The sequence below is a fragment of the Mustela putorius genome, unplaced genomic scaffold, assembly GCF_011764305.1.
Source record: "Mustela putorius furo isolate JIRA1106 unplaced genomic scaffold, ASM1176430v1.1 tig00000874_pilon_pilon_pilon, whole genome shotgun sequence".
Lineage (NCBI taxonomy): Eukaryota > Metazoa > Chordata > Mammalia > Carnivora > Mustelidae > Mustela > Mustela putorius.
In genome coordinates, this window is record NW_025421505.1 from 3,114,227 (window position 1) to 3,131,269 (window position 17,043).

General features: G+C 39.6%; 1 protein-coding gene across 8 annotated transcripts in view; it reads right to left on the minus strand.

Annotated features, from left to right (window-relative positions):
* The window catches only part of PLCB4 (phospholipase C beta 4), a 412,481-nt gene that overhangs the window by 160,893 nt on the left and 234,545 nt on the right, over nucleotides 1-17,043 (minus strand). Inside the window, exon 1 of one of the 8 annotated variants that reach the window (XM_004751547.3) lies at nucleotides 1,431-1,645. The exons of the other annotated variants lie outside the window; for them this stretch is intronic. The gene's annotated coding sequence lies outside the window, so the exon portion shown is untranslated. Of the gene's footprint in view, nucleotides 1-1,430; nucleotides 1,646-17,043 lie in introns of those variants that run through there. 8 annotated transcript variants of the gene reach the window in all.

Genomic DNA, 17,043 nt, shown 5'->3' on the forward strand with positions numbered 1-17,043 from the left:
TAAATAAAAATTAAAAAAAAAAGAAAACAGCTGTGGGGAGGAGGGGGAAAAAGAACACTATACATGGAGAACACAAAAGAAAATGACAACATATCCCGGTTATAACAGATATAAATTGGCTAGATTCATGTATAAAAAGAAAAGACAGAGGCTTTGACATTAGGTAACACTGTGATTGTTTACCAGAAGTATTTATAAAATAAAAATGATACAGGAAGTTCAAAAATGAAGGGATGAATAAAACAGTCTAATAAGCACATGCTAGGAGGAAAGAAAGCAGGTGTCCACAGTAATGTAGCAGATAAAACAGACTCAGGGAAAACAGCAAGAGAGAGTGATAAATCATCTTAGGAAAAGAGATGATCACAGGGACTTACTAGTCATTACCATTAAAGCATGTGAGTATATAACATCAGAACATATACTGAAAAACTGGTCAAATACAAAGAAATTTGACAAAGTCACAAACATATTAGGAGACAATGAATGAGTCTCAGAAATTAATGGAATGAGACAAAACTGTAAGAATATTGAAGAACAGAATACCGTACTTACTGTAAAGTTTAACCAAAACAATTTAGATGACTTAATTTAAATATATTACTGAATTTAAACATGCCCCTGCTTTCTTTACATATTATACATATATATATGTATATATATATATACACACATATACAAATATAGAATATTGACTCTTGAATAGATAATATATTATTATTGTATATATTTTTCACTCCCTCTTTGTATTCAAGCTACCCCCCATGCATATAATAATCTCAGAGTCAGTTCATAATTGGGCCATAGAGGACACCTCTGTCTTTTCAAAAGTCAGAGTTTAAGGTGGCCATGCTCATTGGCCAAAATTAGGCCAAATTACAAATTGATGAGAGAGTGAATAAAATCTACATGCATATAAATTAAACATAAATATACACAGACTTCTAAATAATTCTTCAGTAAAACAGAATAGTCAAAGCAAAAATTATAAACTTCTTAGAAATGAAAGGTGGGAGCATTATATATCAAAACCTAGGTAAGTAATATAGAGCCAAAAGTTGTTTTAAGATGATCAGTAAAAGTTAATTACTTTCTGAATATTCACATATTAGATAAACATTTGTCAAGTGTTGGGGAAAGAGAGAGATTGAGAAGGAAGAAGTATAAATTCACAACATGTGTGATGACAGGGGGTGTAATTACAAAGAGAAGAAAAACACATGACAGAATAGTACGTGTAACTTTAACCAAAATATCTGAACACCTAAATAAAGTGAATGGGTTTTTCAAGTTAAAACAAATTCAACTCAAAGAAGGAGAATACATAAACTGAACCTTGGAAGAAATTGAAAAAATAATAAAAGATTAGACCCGCATGGGTCTACTGGTGAGTTCTACAAATGTTCAAGGAAAAGGCAAATCCTACTTACCTAACATTTTTCCAGGACACGGGAAAAAGTAAGTTACTCCCTGACTCATTCCACAAGTCCCATGATCAGGTCCTGACAAGGACACCATAAGGTAGGTCAACAAAACACCAACCGACCCTAGAGTTTAATCCTCACAGAGCAAAAATTCTAGCTGACAGATGAACAAATCTATCCCAGAAAGTGGCTAAAAGAAGAATTCTGGATGTTTCATCACTGAAAGCAGATCCTTGTGACTCACTACCTAAAGGGATTAAGGAGAAATTCTAGCACACACATATCCCGGCATACCATACAATAGGAACTCAACCTGAATGTCAAAGGTCTCTAACACATACCATTAAATAAAACCCGGAAGGCACAGGATGATATGCTCTATGAACGGTGTGATACCATTTACCTAAATACACAGTTACAGAATAAGACCCGTGTAATACCTAATACCACTGATGTAAATACACAGACATGAGACAAACCTATGTACTTCTCTAGGCAAATTTATGTGTATATAGATAAAATATTAAAACATTTGGAAATTTGTGGGTTACCTGGGTGGCTCAGTTGGTTAAGCATTAGAACTCGTGATTTTGGCTCAGGTCATGATCTCAGGGTCAGGAGATGGAGCCCCATGTTGGGCTCTGTGCATGGAGCCTGCTTGGGATTTTTGCTCTCCCTCAGCCCCTCCTCCACTCACACAATCATACTCATTCTCTCACCCCTCCCCCCCAAAAAAGGAAATTTATCTACCCCTGGGAAGGAAATAAAAATTGGAGCTGAAAATCAAGGTATTTTTAGTGTTATCTTTGCAATGCACGTTTTTATCATAGGAATATATTCTCACATTTATGTGCTGCTTGTGTAAATAGAAAAGAATGCAAATTTCAAAGAGGAACAAAAAAGCTGAAATCCTACATAGGCAGATGTGTGCTTCTTTAGTCCCAAACAATTTAGAAAAAAAAATTTTTTTAAGAGTTTATTTATTTAGCAGAGAGAGATCACAAGTAGGCAGAGAGAGACGGGGAAGCAGCTCCCTGCTGAGCAGAGAGCCTGATGCCAGGCTGGATCCCAGGACCCTGGGGCCATGACCTGAGCAGAAGGCAGAGGCTTAACCCACTGAGCCACCCAGGCGCCCCAGTCCTAAACAATTTAAAACAGCAGCAGAAGAAAGTCGTAAGTCATGGCTCTTCGAAGGAGGAACGACTCCATTACTCACTACTGACCAAACTAAAAGCAGGTGAGAGCAGAAAGGGTATTCTAACCAGGGCAGCTGAGGTCAGTCATTACCAAGGCTTCCCATGGAAAGCCAAGATGAGCCAGGGAGCAGACAGTGCGAGAAGAGGAGCTTCCTCCCAGACCATGTCTCTGTATCCCCAGTAATGACTGTAATTGGGTCTCTCTTCCTAATTCTCTCCACTCTTATTGGTTTATTGTTTTCTGTGTCTTTCCAAGTCTTTTTCTTGGTGTTTGTATTGGAGAGACAGACACATATACACAGCCCCTTCACCCAAGGTGGGTTAGAAGCCAGCTTCTGGTACAGTGCTGTGTATTCATGCTTTCTATGCCATAAAACAGATCTGCAGAGCAAAATAGACCCACAGAACCCCTCAGGCTGTCACAGATGTGTTATTCAGTGATCTGTAATGAGCATAACCAACTACAGGGAGCTAAGTGATAGAACGGAAGACAGATGAGAGAGCTACACGGTGCCCTCCCCAGCTGACCAGACATCAAAAATCAGCAGGCCAAAACACCTCTACTTTGCAGAACTTTGTGTTCTATGATCTTTTCACTCCTGCCAACCATACCTTTTAATATTTCCCTTTGGTTTTATTTAAAAAAACAAAACAAAACAAAACCAGCAACCACAGGCTACTGATATGAAATGTTTGTACTGAAAATGAAAAGAAAGCTTCTATCAACTTGCATCATCTATCATTGGTCGAACTGGTTCTCCCAGAATCTTTGCAGGGAAAGGACATACAACATAGTCCCCAGTACAGGATGTTTCTTAGATTTCACTACTATCTTTACCATTAAAATATTTATCTCTACCTTGGGTACAAATTTCATCACAATGGTCTCATTATGGGAAGGACTTTGGCGGGAGCTAATGGAAGGAGAAAACTCTTGGCCTCAATATCTAAAGAGATCTGCAGCGGAGGGCGTAGCCCATTGCATGGCTTACTTTTTCAGAGCTCTAGGGTTCTGAACAATGTAAGAGGCATTTTCACAAAATGACACTGGAGTACCCTGAGTCACCTAAACCTTGAACTGGTATGTGGGGGCTATTCTTTGCACTGCCCCCAAAATACGTTCTTGGGTCCAGCATTAGGAGCAGCGGCTGGCTTATTTTATGTAGATGGTACATCCGTGACCTACAGACTCAAAAACGTCAGCCCAGCCTTCACAGCTGTCTGATCCAGGTAATTGATTTTAAAATGGGAACAAAGGAAGGAACATGTCTCAGTCCAACTGACTCCAGAGAAAATTAAAGAGACAGTTACTTATTTTAAAAGGCAGGGAGGGGGGTAGTGGTCACTCTATGACTATGCCCTTTTACAATCATCTCAAAGTTCCACCTACCAGCTAACTGATTTAAAAAAAAAAAAAATGCTTTACTTGTACCATGAGAAAGCCTCCTCTTCTCAAATTCTCTGGTTGGCCTTCTAAGGCCTCACTTACACAAGATCCCCCAAGGTTTGACTGCCTCCTTTCACCTCCATAGAGCACCACCTCTCACTACAGAGTCCACAGGAAAGGGTCCTCCTCCTTGGGGACACAGGAAGTCAAGGAGAATTTACACAAAGAATGGATATATAACTCAGCCCCTTTTCCAGAGTAAACACTGAAGTGAACAGCTACTGGAGGGAGGCCAATGGGCTTTTAAATAGTCGCATTGTTCCTCAACTCTTATGCAACTGGAACGGATTAGCTATTGCACTGGTGGCAGAGGAAACGCTCCCTGGACTGCAGAGCTTGGCAGAGAGGGGACGAGAAAGGAAGGGAGCCCTCCCTAGAAGGCCTTGCTTCATATCAAGTGGCAAAAAGTTCCTTCTGAAGATGATGAGAAACTGAAAGTGTTAGTATAATGTCAACAAAGGAGCCCAGGCCGGCTAATGGGGACCAAATATCAAATTGTTCAAGTAAGACATGTACACTACACATGAAGTTGGACTTCTATCCATTCATTCGCTTGTGTGAGGAGAAACTGAGGAAGAATAGCTTTTTAGTTGACTATTCTGCCCTGCATCTTTAAAATCTGCTGTCTTGTCTCGCTGGCTGGACCTACCCTCAAGACTTACAGACTTACAAGACCACGTACCCTGGATACGCTGAATCAATTATGGAGTCAACTCTGCCCATCCCCCACCACCCCTGACATTTGGGTCAAAACATTGGTAAAAATTTTTTGTTTCTGGCCCCATGTCTCATATTCTGGTAGAGAGTGAACGGGCAGAAGTATGTGAAATCAGGTATTTTTAAGGTCCTGGGTATGGTAGGCTGGATAATGGCTCCCCCAAAAGATACCCACATCCTAATCTCTGAAATCTGAGTTTTAACCTTACATGGAAAAAGAGGACTTTGTAGATGTGACTAAAGTAAGGATCTCGAGATGGGGAGATTATCTTGGATTATCCAAGTAGGCCCTAAGTGCAATCATCCTAAGTATCCTCACAAAAGGGAGGAAGGAGGAGATTCGACACAGACAGAAGATGACAAAGCAACGTGACCAGAGAGGGAGAGACTGGAGTGATGCCACCAAAAGCCAAGGAGTGCTGGCAGCCACAGTCATTGAAAGAGTCAAGGGATGGAATCTCCCCCCTCGCCTGGAGGGAGATGGCCCCACAAACATCTTCATTTCAAACTTCTGGCCTCTAGAACTGAGAGAGAATAAATTTCTATTGTTTTTTCAGCCACAAGTTTGGGGTAATTTTTTTTTTAATAGCCTGAGAAAACAAAGATATTTCTACAGTATAATATATACAGACCCCATGATGAAAATAACTAAGGTTGTTATCCAGAATAGAGGGCTGGGATAAAATCTCCACAAACTTAACGCAAATTAGGTGGTTATCAAGCACATTTCAATGTCTTGTTCTTCAATCTTTAAATAAGATACCCCTATATTTCTAAAAACAGATGGACATCTACATTGGATCACCCCAAGCTTTGGATAAATGACTGCCCTTCGAGGGAGAACCTACTTTGACACTGATATATTACATCATTAATGAAAATTTCTCCCATTTGCTAAAAATACCTTCCTTTTCCTCAAGCCATTAAATAGCCTTTTCCAAAAGCACATATAAATTGTGCAGGATTACAACAATGATAATAGGCAATGCTACTGAGGGTTGGGGTAAGGGCATTCTTGCACAGTTTGGTGAAAAGGAATTTTGTAGTGCATTTCTATAGTCTTGAAGTGTCCATACTCCAATCTAGTAATTCTACCAGTAAGATTTATCCTCCATCAATGCACACAAAATCTGTGGACAAAGACACTGTGGTGCTACTCCTGATGGAAAAATACCTTCTTTATATGATCATCATCAAGCAACTGTTTAAATATACTACAGTATTTAAATATTCTGTGCTCATCCAAAATAATGCTTTCAATGATTATTTGCTGAACAACAGCAAATTTAGAAGAGCTTCTAAAAATAATCTTAACTCCCTCAAACAAATACAAATGCCCTCAATATATTATTCAGCAAGTAAAAAAGTTGGTTATTAAACTGTATCCAAGAAGGATCCAAATTTTTATTTATTGTATACATATTGCTTACACACACATTTTTTTAACAAGAGAAGAGTAACAAAACTTACACTAAAACACAAGATAAACAAGTAGTATATCTTGGTGGCAGAATTTTAGGTAATATTTTAATACTTTGTGTGTTTTAAAATATTTATAGTGACTATAATTTTGATAAAATCAGGAAAAAATGTCCTCTAAAAACATTAAAAATCTTATTTTTTTTTCCATACAAACCACTTTTTAAATAATGTTTTCTGCCACAACTCCTGGCAAGTACAAAGAGCAAGAAGAAACTAATAAAACTGTAAAATGTTCTTTTCAAGATTTGCAATCCTGACTATACACTGGAATCTTCACACACTGATTATGACTGGTTCCCAGGAAGAGTTACTTAATAATACTGATTAAAACTTGGGTATTAACTCTAAAGCTTCTATTTAAGTACTTCTCCTTGGAAGGAAAACAGATTATGGTCATGCTGGATTTAGGCTTTAATGAACTCTGAACTACAAAGAAACTTAAGGCTTCTGCCATGATAAATCTATAAAATTAACCATAAATACGTAATAAATTTTTTAGCAATAAAGCACCACCTGGTTCAAAATAATTTCCTGACATTTGTAAAACACATGCACTGAATAGAAATAAAATGAGAACAGCAAACATCTGCTCTTTGTATCCATCTTCCCCTTAACATTAATAAGAGGCAGATGTAACATTCTTAAAGTTTATTATAGAAGATATGGATAAAAATATGATGAATTTACCTTCATGAATTTATTGGGAGATACCTATGAGCATATTATTTGGCTTCATTATTTAAGAATTTTACAAAACATCTAGAAGATGCTTAGTAATTGGGGATATTTAGGACCAGCTTAATTTGAATATAATGAATAATTACTAAGATATAATTCAGTCTGTAATGACCAGTTTGCAAAAAATCAGAATATGACAAAGTATATAGTTTTCCAAGGAAGGAACTGGTTTGTTTCAGAAGGTTCCTTGGATTTTGGTTGTTTGACTACGACAATTCCCTTGAAAAGGCCATCCAAGTTCACGTGTCAGTACTTCAAGAGCCTCTTAAATTCCGTGAGGGCTGAAACTGTATTAATAACACCAAAGGCAAGGGAAGCAAGGGCAAAAAGGAACTATTGGGACTTCATCAAGATCAAAAGCTTTCTCAGAGCAATGGAAATAGTCAACAAAACCAAAACACAACTGACAGAATGGGAGAAGATATTTGAAAATGACATACCAGATAAAGGGCTAGTATCTAAGATCTATAAAGAACTTATAGAACTCAACACCCAAAGAACAAATAATCCAATCAAGAAATGGGCAGAGACATGAACAGACATATCTGCAAAGAAGACATCCAGATGGCCTATAGACACATGAAAGAGTGCTCCACATCACTCGGTGTCAGGGAAATACAAATCAAAACCACAGTGAGATACCACGTCACTCCAGTCAGAATGGCTAAAATTAAGTCAGGAAATAACAGATGTTGGCAATGATGCAGAGAAAAGCGAACCCTCCTACACTGTTGGAGGGAATGCAGGCTGGTGCAGCCACTCTGGAAAATAGTATGGAGCTTCCTCAAAAAGTTGAAAACAGAGCTACCCTATGACCAGCAACTGCACTACTAGGTATTTACCCTAAAGATATAAACATAGTGATCCAAAGGGGTACATGCACCTGAAAATTTATAGTAGCAATGTCCACAATAGCCAAACTATGGACAGAACCTAGGTGTCCATGAACAGATGAATGGATAAAGAAGATGTGATATGTGTGTGTGTGTGTGTACACACACAGTGGAATACTATGGAATACAATGGAATACTATGTAGCCATCAAAAAACCAAAATCTTGCCATTTGCAACCACATGGTTGGAACTAGAGGGTCTTATGCTTAAGCAAAATCAGTCAATCAGATAAAGACAATTACTATATGATCTCTCTGATATGAGGAATTTGGGAGTCAGGGAGGGGGTTCGTGGGGGGAAAATGAAACAAGATGGGATGGGGGAGGGAGACAAACCATAAGAGATTCTTAGGAAACAAACGGAGGGCTGCTGGGGGGTTGGGGGGTTGGGGGGAGGGATAGGGTAGCTGAGTTATAGACCTTGGGGAGGGTGTGTATGGACTATGGTGAGTGCTGTGAATTGTGTAAGACTGATGATTCACAGACCTGTCCCCCTGAAGCAAATAATACATTATATGTTAATTAAAAAAAAAAAAGTTGTCTATGGGAGGCCTGGGTGGCTCAGTCAGTTAACCATCTGCCTTTGGCTCAGGTCATGACCCCAGGGTCCTGGGAAGGAGCCCGTGGCCTGCTCCATGCTCAGTGAGGAGTCTGCTTCTCCCTCTCCCCTACTCCGCTCATGTTCTAATAAATGAATAAAAGCTTTAAATGAATGAATGAATGAATGAACGTCGTTGTCTTTGACTGGGATTCTCCGACCTGATGAGGTCTTGCTACTCATCTCTTCCCACAGAGTTAATTCCCACTGAAGGGCTCTGACAGACCCTTGGCTTTAGGGAGCAATATTGGTGAACGAAGATGAGGACAAGGGGGCACATCTGCTTACAATGTCCTCTGAGGTGTCGGATTCCTAAATGTCTCGTGAGTCCCTGGCTTACCAGTATTTTGATCTCCTAGAAATAAAATATATAATTTGCATATTAATGATTTTTTAAGTAGTGAATTACAGACGTGACTTCTAAAGATAAATTTCTGCTTAATGGGATGTAAGATAAATTGACTTTTAGTCTATGAAAATACACAGTATGTGGTAGAAACCTGGGGAAAGGAATATATAAATTAACTTCATGTAACAACAAATCTGTTTCAGCAAGACCTTTTTTTTTCATATTATAATTCTGCACAGTAAAGGCATTTTATTTGTTTTGTGCCTCTGAAATAAAGTATTTTTACTAACTAAAGGGATACAGCAAACAGCAAAAGTTGTTTTATTACTACTGACTATGTAAGGTAAACAGAGTTAACCCATCAGCCCTGAGGATTAGAGCAGTCCTGAGAAACAATTAGGCAACTTGTAAACAAGGACTGGGCTTTTTTTTTTTCTCCCTCTCTCATAAGTGGAAGAACTGTCACTATTTTCAAGACCAGAACTAACATAATATACGGCAGTGTGTATAGTTCACCAGCACAAAAACTCCTCCCTTAGTAGCGGGAATTAGTCACAGGCCACAACATCTGAAGAGAGTTCCTCCCTTCTCATTCCCATAATAAGGGCTCTGATAAGGTCTGGGGAATAGAAAACAAAACTGCATGATGACAGAGGAAGTACCTTAAGTACCATTTTGATGGAGCTCAAACATAAATAATACAAACTGTGGTCTCTCTTCCATCTTGTTCAAAGCTGTTCTTGACTGTGCAGCTAAGACAGTAGTCTGTAGCTTTGTCCTTGGAGAGCCCAAGGGTTCCAGGCTGGGGACTATGAGAATGGGAGCTTGGACTGATCTCTCCCTCAGTCTTAGTTTCTTCTTAACTAGAACATTCTTTGATCTCCTGATGATAATATCTGGATAGCCCAGGTGGGGACACAAGGCAGGAGCACAGGGGAAAAACCAGAGAAGGCTTAAGTCTCGTGGGCTTGCCTAGACTAGTGGTTCTCAAAGTGTGGTACCCAGACAGTAAACATCATCTGGGGATTGATTACAAATGCAAAATCTCGGGCCTCACACCCAGACCTTCTGAATCAGAAACTCTGGGGGTATGGCCCAAAAGCCCATGGTGTGTCCAGCAGGCCCGGTGATTCTGACATCAGGTAAAGTCTGAGAACAACTGCCCTGTATCCAGTCTTCATCACAAAGAAAAAGGTGAAGGGGGGCAAAAAAAGGGAAGGGAAAGGGATCTTTCAATCTTCATCTATGGAGAGAGAGACCTGCTGGGATTTGGGATTAAAGCTCAGGTGAGAAATAAGGACAATTCATTTGTCTAGAATGCACAGCTGTCTCAGGAAGGCCATGGAAAATCAAAGACATGGAAATTCTGGGTCCTGGTACTTACTTCCCCATCAAGATCAAGAGTAGATACCAAGATGGCCCCCAAGTAAATGGGTGATTTCCTTCACCAGTTCTTTGAAGCTTCATCTTTTAGGGTTAAGGCTAAAGAAGCCAGCCAAGGGTGACAGATGACTCGAAGAAAGCAAAAAAAGGGTGACATAACCAAAAACCCAACACACCAGCTCTTTAATCTACAATGCAGACAGTGTAGTCACTTACTAAGCAATTTTAAGCACTTCCTTCTTCTGGCCCAGACCTTTAGGGTCCCTGAGAACGATAAACTATGAATGCTAATATTTGTCCTTAGAACTCAAAAAACAAACCAAAAAAAAAGGGGGGGGGGGCGGGGGACTCAAGATTCACCCAGCAAACTCAATCTTTAAGAAGCTGCAATTAAACCAAACTGCTGAGGAGAAAGACCACATTAAAACATGAGGGTTCTATAAGAAACGTGCCCTGGGCAGCCATGAAAAGCAGCAGCATCCCAAAAGACGCTCAAAAAGGATCCCTTTGCCATTTACATTCTTCTTTGGGTTTATCAGACTTGACTCACTGCCCCAAATATACTGAGCCTTTTGCATTTTTCTCTTACCTTTCCGTTTTCAAACTTCTCTTTTTAGCTGGGTTAATTCTGCTTGTCCTCTAGGGATCTGAAGAAACTTTAGGTACCACTCCTGTATTTTCACTTAAACACTCTGAACTTCCCTCTTTGTAGAGCTCACCCTGCTATGTTGTAAGCAGTTGCTGGGTGTCTCTGCCTTCACTGGAGGAGGAACTCTGGGAAGACCAGTTGTGTTTGCTATTACAGATCCTCCATTATCATGATGGGGTTACATCCCCATAAACCCACCCTAAGTTGAAAACATCTTAAGTGGAAAATGCATTTAATATTAGCCATCTACTAAATGTCAGCTTAGTCTAGCCTACTTTAAACCTGCTCAGAACACTTAACATTAGCTGCATTTGGGCAAAGTCAGCTAACATAAACCTCTCTGATAATAAAGCATTGACTATCTCCTGTGATTTGTTATGTGGATTATTTCACTAAAAGTGAAAACCAGAGTGGTTGTACGAGTACAGAATGGTTCCGAGTGTATCAGTTGTTTACCCCTGGGGTGGCGTGGTTGCCTGGGAGCTGTGGCTCACACCATGGCCCAGAAGCACAAGAGAGCGCTATACTGCACAGCCCCAACCCCGGGAAAAGAGCAAAATTCAAAATGTGTAGTGCAGTTTCTACTAAAAGTGTTTCATTTTCACACCACTGTAAAGTAGAAAAATCATAAGTTGAACGATCCTAAGTTGGGGACCATCTGTATAAGGTGAGGGCACTCAGTAAATATAGGAGGAATGAAAGACTGTTCTATGGAAGAACTCCCAACCAAGACTAAGAGCAGCCTAAGACAATAAGCTCTTCCCCTGTTACCCAAATGCACATGTCAGTCCCATGTTTGTGGACACCGGCCCTTCCCTCCAAGATCCTGAAATGCTGTTCCCAGACTCTTGCTCCCAACTCATACCCTCCTGTCCCCTGGGCCCCCCTTGGTGCCTGGCTGGAACTCAGCTGTGGAATGACTTTGCACTCCTCACCTGGTTCTGCAGCTGGTTGGTCCCATGACTCACTTCTTGGCTGACTGTACATCCCAACCCCTATCTCTGCTGTGTCCCCCCCACGGAGCTTGGACCTCTGACCCCTGAACCTCCTTGAGGATGACTCAGATGGGCACCTGGGTCCTCAAAGATAGGAACATACCCTAGACAAGCCTTCATGGGGTATGTGGTTTTCTTTTCCATAGAAGTCCTCTTCAGAGGACAGCAGCAGACTGCTCCTAAGGTCCTCCTCTCTTGTGCTCAGCCCTCCACACTTTGACCTTCATTTGCCCTTGGACTGTCTCTACCACAATTAGGCAAAGCGTCACCAACATGAATGTCATACCTCTTTAGAGGCTTGATTTAGCTTTAATTATCTGAATATTTCAAAGGAAAGATTTTTATTTTATCTTTGCTTGAATAATCTATCTGAATGTTGCCTCAGGCATGTGCTTGGGGTAAGTTTGATGACTTCAAGACAGGACTTCACAAAAACAGGGGAACTGCTTGGTCCTAGGAACAGGCACAAATTCAAGGGCTTGAGAAATCCTTTATTTTAAAAACTATTTTCTTATTAAAATAAACACACGCAGACAACGGGCTCTTAAATTTAATCAAGATTCCTGATATTTAAGTGTTCTCCAAGCAAATTTATAAATAGGCCTTTGCTATTACTGCACAGGAATCATAAGAAGAGGATAAAGAATAAGGCGGTGTATTGGAATGGAGTCCAGACCATAAAAGGAGAAAATATTTTTCCTTAGGTTTTGAGCTAAAAGGTATCCAAATTTAACAGTTTTCTATGTTCATACACACAGAGGTACCATAGGACCCGAAAATAATCGGTGGTCAAACAGATGTAATCTCAATAAACTCAAATTTCACACAAATTTAATGATCTCCTTATATGCTCAGAATTGTTCCACCTCCATTCTTGAAATGCCTTAACTAAGGATAGAGATGGAACTCATAGAGATAATGAGACAAAAAATGACTTGGAATTTGAGGTTTTACAAGGCTTGATTTTTTTTTTCTCCTATTTGTGCCTGTGCTTTAAAAAAATCCACAAACCTTTCTTCTTTGTTTTTTTATGCAATTTTTATACAATTCGTCCGAAAGGAAAAAGAAGCAAAATCTTTAACTTCAGTTCATTTGTGGAAGATATGTTATCTTTTCAGGTTTTTAAATTTTTTTCCAGATGTGGCATCATACTGAATCATGATTTCCAATGAGGCAGAGAATTTACTGGGCATTGGTTTACGGAAGCAAGAGAACACATAAACACTAGGTGGACATACTATGGGGCCCCTGGCTGGCTCAGTCAGTACAGCATGCACCCTTGATTTCAGGGGCGTGAGTTCAAGTCCTACGATGAGTGTAGAGCTTACTAAAAAAAGAACTAGATATACATATTAGAATATACACTGTCTTTGACTTTGTCTGATAGACCAGCAGGAGACTGAACATTTCATGTTTTATCATTGTCATTTGCCTAAGAAATACCAGCACCAGTGTTCACACCCTTTGAAATAGGTCTTACAATGGACATTAGAAAAGTGAAATACGACGATCCAAATTTTATCGTTAATTTGGCCACCCCTAAAAAGTAGGTCTGACTTTAATTATATATTGCATTGCTTCCTCAATTAATATTAAACTAATAGGACCTGTACAGCCTGCTGGAATGGAGGGGGGGCAGTCGGAGATGGATGACCTGGTTTCCGGTCCCAGCTTTGTCCCAGCGAGCTGTGGTGTCCTTGAGAAAGACCCTTAAGCTTTTGGAGCCTTAGTTTCCTTGTCTGGAAAAATCAGAGGCTGAAACAGTCTTTTTTTTTTTTTTTTTTTTAATCTCTTCCAGCTCTAATCGGTTTGATTAAATATTATGTGGGCTTCAAATAAATGTAGATATTATTTAAAAACAGTATATGCCCTTCTCGAAATAGGTTTTATTTCCTAAAATTAAAGCCACATTCGGATGGCTCCACGGAAGATTAAAAACAATGCAGTACTATTGTGTATTGAAGAGCAGCTGACAAGATAATGACACGGTGACATTTCTAGAACAGCTCTTCAGTAGCAAAGCAGACTTTCAGGATGCCAAACACTTGCCCAATTCTGGTAAGGTCAACAGCCTCCAAATAATTGTTCCTTTCATATGATGTGTGCTTCTACTGGATTATTTTAAAATGTGTTTGCTTCCACTGCTTATATAGAAACTGAAAAACATCCCTCCTTCTCACAAAGCCTGGAGGCAATGGGAAGGATATCAGAGGTCAGAGAAGTCGGATGGGAAGCAATTCCCAAGGGTTCATGTCGTATTTTATTTTCGCAAATGTCTCCAGCTTCTAATTCAAGCCATATCAACAGGCTGGGAAAAAGAGCAAAAAACAGAGCTTCTTGAATGAAATTCCCTGCCCCTTTGTTAGACAAACCCTTGGATCCCCCGCACCCCCACACCCTCCAGGGTTAGCACTAACAAGAAAAATGGCTGAAAATCACTTGGGCTCTTGTGTCTGCAATCAATTATTTTGTTTCTTCAGAGGTAAAGTTTGACCTGGTATATTTTAAAATGCTACAAGATTGCAGGCAAGTTTTAAAGACACCAGGAAGAAGTCAATGGCCTGACCCTGGGACTAGGAGAATGATATTCTCATTAGGCGAGAGAAGGGAACTTCCTGAAGTAATGAGGAATGGATGTGGCTCCCGTCACCACTCAGCCCTGAACGCAGGTGCTGGGGACTAATGCCGCTGATCACACAGCTCCCCCAGTAAGGGCTCCTGACATTTATGTGATAGTTATATTTTACCCAGTATTTTCACAAACTCGTTTCAGGTTGGAAACCATAACTCAGCTGACAAATGTGGAAAGCAGGGCTCAGAAAGCTTAGACTCCCTCAAATTACAGTAAGAACAAGCACTTAAAACCTTTTGATTTTTTTCTCTCACTGTCTGGCGCTGGTCCTCGTGAAAAAAGTTCTTTAAATTCAGTAAAGCGGTTTTGAAGATACGGCCTCTGTCGTCAACGAGTGAAATCGGTCTTTTCTTGGGGTTGTATTCAAGCTGTTTTAATAAAAGGTAGTTCATCCACAAATAAGGACTGCCTTCATAAGGAGACGCCTACATTAGTATCAATAACCACTTTCTCACTTCAGACTCACCCGACAGGGATCCTGGTTACCCCAGTTTCCAAATCAGGAGGTATTTTATATTGTTCAAAAGAAAACTCAAAGTTCCTTTTATTTATTTTTAAATGTTTTTGTAATTTTCACTTTAAAAGAATCAATGTATCTTTAATTCTTACTTCTGTTCTTAGAGTCTTCTAAATGTAACAGAAAATTCGGTTTTATCAAAACATCAGGATCAAACCAGTTAGACCATGACATTCATTGGCCTATGATGCTATTTTAGAATATCTGTGGTGGGCATTTTAACAAAATTAGTGTGGTTGCTTATATTTAACTTCGATGAAATCACAAGGGTGAGTAAGCCCTGATATATATTTTTATTTTTCTTCTGCCCTAACTGAAATCAACCCTTGTGATAAAACAAGAAAGGAGACAGAATCCAATTACAGCTATTGCATGAATGAGTTAAATCAGGTTTTGCAGACAAAACGTCTACTGAAGTTTGAAAGACAGGAATCTATCATTAAGGGATATTTTGGCCATCTACATTACATGCTTCCATGGCCAATTTTCCTTAAATAATAAAAATAAGCTGTGCTCCATGTCACCATATCCTAAGTACTACTTTCCCATAAATTTTTTAAAATATGAAATCTATCTCAAATTCACTGTTCAAAATGACTTTTTGAGAAGGTGGGCCTTTAAGTCTTTAAACTCAATACCCTCCTCTTGGTCCTTCTAGAGGTTGGCTTCTAAACCTCTCCAGCATTTAAATTCTCTCTTCACCCTATACCCAACTGTTCCTTTTTCCCCATGTGTCTATTCCCCTTTCTGTCCTCCATCTTTGTTTGCTCTCATTCTCCCTCCTGTGGTGATCTGTGGTATCACCATTCATTTCTCCTCTCCTGAATTGCACTCCTCATGTTCAATTGCCTTCTAAGCATCTCCACCTCTGCTCCCAGAACTTCGGATGTCTTGGTATGTCCCAGCTCAGCTCATTGCTACAAAACAATTGGTTGGAAAAATTGGTCAAACTATCCAGATCCATGTAAAAGTAACCAACACAAAGATCTTCATGGAGATTAAAAAAAAAAAAAAGGAACTATAAGACCAAATTAAAAATATATATTGGCTTAAGAAACAACAGGCATTGGTGAGGATGTGGAGAAAAAGGAACCCTCATGCACGGTTGGTGGGAATGCAAACTGGCCCAGCCCCTGTGGAAAACAGTTAAAAATAGAACTGCCCCACAATCCAGTGGGTATTTACCCAAAGACTATAAAAACACTAATTCAAAAGGACACATGCACCCCTATGCTTATGACAGCATTATTTAAAATAGCCAAGATAGGGAAGCAGTATCTGTCCATTGATGAGTACATATAGAAGATGTGGTGTATATACAGAATGGAATACTATTCAGCCAGTAAAAGAATGGAATCTTGCCTTTTGCAATGATAAGGATGAAGCTGGAGTATAATGTTAAGTGAAATAAGTCAGAGAAAGACAAATACCATATGCTTTCACTCATCTGTGGAATTTAAGAAACAAAACAAATGAGCAATGGGAAAAAGACAAACCAAGAAACAGACGCTTAATTATAGAGAACAAACCGATGGTTACCAGAGGGGAGGGGGCGTGGTGGGATGGATGAAATAGGTGATGGGGATGAAGGAGGGCACTCGTCGTGAGTGATAAGGGGGAATTATTGAGTCATATATCATATCCATGAAACTAACATAAAACTGATGTTAAATAACTGGAATTAAGATAAAAACTTTTGAAAACTGGCTTTTTATATGAAAACCATCTGAACTTTCAGTGAACTACAACCTTCATGAGCTAATGGTAAAGAGGTCATTGTTTATATCCCAGGGCAGTCTTGGAAAGACAAGAGCTCAAAGAAGAGATAGAACCATCTCAGCAAACTCTCTCAGATCCCACCACTGCTTTACAGTATTTTGTAAACCCTGTGCCACACTTTTAAGAACCATATCAACAAAACAGAGAGCTGGTGAAAGAAGTCACACCATTTAAGCAACACTTAATAAAAGTAGTTTCTGGGGATGTCAGAGTTAATCGGAGCTCTTCCTATAACTGGGTGGGA